This window comes from Schistocerca cancellata, unplaced genomic scaffold, assembly GCF_023864275.1.
Source record: "Schistocerca cancellata isolate TAMUIC-IGC-003103 unplaced genomic scaffold, iqSchCanc2.1 HiC_scaffold_852, whole genome shotgun sequence".
In the NCBI taxonomy this organism is placed as follows: domain Eukaryota; kingdom Metazoa; phylum Arthropoda; class Insecta; order Orthoptera; family Acrididae; genus Schistocerca; species Schistocerca cancellata.
Genome location: NW_026046863.1, coordinates 32,501 through 35,000, shown reverse-complemented (window position 1 = coordinate 35,000; position 2,500 = coordinate 32,501).

Here is a 2,500-nt window from a genome sequence, read left to right as displayed (position 1 = left end):
GGCCCCCCCTCACCGGCCGGGGACAGTCCCACCCACCCACAGCCGCGTATCGCTTCACACCCAGATTCACATTCACGTTCGTTGGTATGGTGGGGACCGCTTCGTAGCTGTACCGATCGTTGCCCTCACAGATGTACCTCCAGCAAGGACAACCGCACCACAACGGGTTACCAGTTGTTCATTTGCGTAACGTCACCAGTAAACGTACACGTCCATCCCCGTTTGCAAAGTCAACTATTATTGCATGCCTGCCTGTCAGGTGTCAAGACACACTACATCCGCTCACATCCACGCAACAAAATGTGCCCGACTAGAGGGCACGTGGAAGGTGCCCCCGTACGTATGCGATGTCCACTGCGCGACCAACTGTCAACCGGCCTCTGTAGCATGTCGCAGATGTGGAACGCGGGGCACCGTGCTATCACATTGTGTGAGAAGAGACTACTACGTCTGCATACACGCGCCACTACATGAACAGACGGCTCATGCTGATCGCCATCCACTGCGTCCATTACTCCCACACGTCTCTATGGCGTACCACACTGCAATGCAGCTGTTATGGGGAGATGACACGTAGCTGTGTACACAACATTCTGAGCGGGTTGCGGTTGGACAATACATTACTGTAACGTGTCATATGCCAATTACAGAGCAGGGTAAGGCACAACTTGGGTTAGGTTAAGGCACAACTTGGGTTAGGTTAAGGCACAACTTGGGTTAGGTTAAGGCACAACTTGGGTTAGGTTAAGGCACAACTTGGGTTAGGTTAAGGCACAACTTGGGTTAGGTTAAGGCACAACTTGGGTTAGGTTAAGGCACAACTTGGGTTAGGTTAAGGCACAACTTGGGTTAGGTTAAGGCACAACTTGGGTTAGGTTAAGGCACAACTTGGGTTAGGTTAAGGCACAACGTGGGTTAGGTTAAGGCACAACGTGGGTTAGGTTAAGGCACAACGTGGGTTAGGTTAAGGCACAACGTGGGTTAGGTTAAGGCACAACGTGGGTTAGGTTAAGGCACAACGTGGGTTAGGTTAAGGCACAACGTGGGTTAGGTTAAGGCACAACGTGGGTTAGGTTAAGGCACAACGTGGGTTAGGTTAAGGCACAACGTGGGTTAGGTTAAGGCACAACGTGGGTTAGGTTAAGGCACAACGTGGGTTAGGTTAAGGCACAACGTGGGTTAGGTTAAGGCACAACTTGGGGGTAGATTGCGGTGCAAATTGCGTTACATTGCGGTGCAAATTGCGTTACATTGCGGTGCAAATTGCGTTACATTGCGGTGCAAATTGCGTTACATTGCGGTGCAAATTGCGTTACATTGCGGTGCAAATTGCGTTACATTGCGGTGCAAATTGCGTTACATTGCGGTGCAAATTGCGTTACATTGCGGTGCAAATTGCGTTACATTGCGGTGCAAATTGCGTTACATTGCGGTGCAAATTGCGTTACATTGCGGTGCAAATTGAGTTACATTGCGGTGCAAATTGAGTTACATTGCGGTGCAAATTGCGTTACATTGCGGTGCAAATTGCGTTACATTGCGGTGCAAATTGCGTTACATTGCGGTGCAAATTGAGTTACATTGCGGTGCAAATTGAGTTACATTGCGGTGCAAATTGAGTTACATTGCGGTGCAAATTGAGTTACATTGCGGTGCAAATTGAGTTACATTGCGGTGCAAATTGAGTTACATTGCGGTGCAAATTGAGTTACATTGTGGTGCAAATTGAGTTACATTGCGGTGCAAATTGAGTTACATTGCGGTGCAAATTGAGTTACATTGCGGTGCAAATTGAGGTAGGTTAAGGTGCAACACAGGTTAGGTTAAGGTGCAACATAGGTTAGGGTGCAAGATGGGTTAGGTTAAGGTGCAAGATGGGTTAGGTTAAGGTGCAAGATGGGTTAGGTTAAGGTGACATAGGTTAGGTTAAGGTGACATAGGTTAGGTTAAGGTGACATAGGTTAGGTTAAGGTGACATAGGTTAGGTTAAGGTGACATAGGTTAGGTTAAGGTGACATAGGTTAGGTTAAGGTGACATAGGTTAGGTTAAGGTGACATAGGTTAGGTTAAGGTGACATAGGTTAGGTTAAGGTGACATAGGTTAGGTTAAGGTACAAACTGGGTTGTGTTATGGTACACATTGCGTTGTAGTACAGTACACGTTAGGTTTGGGTACGGTACACAATGTGGTATGGGATGGCGTGTTGTGGGGGGGGGGGGGGTGAGGTTCGTTGATATCGACCGTAGGACGTGGATGCCCGAGGCAGCGTCAGTGTGTCAAAGGAGTTATGTCACGTCGGGATGCGCTTTTCGCTAGTGAGAGGGGGCGAGCCGTGTCTGTGGTTGCGGCAGACCTGTGTGTTTCATTCCTGCCAGTGTGTTTGTGCTGTAAGACGAGGCAGTGTGGTGATGTTGGGTGCACCCCTGTGTAGGACATGTGTGGGTGTTGGTGGCTTCTCTGAGCAATTGTGGTTGTCGGACGAGTGGGGTATTCTGTTTT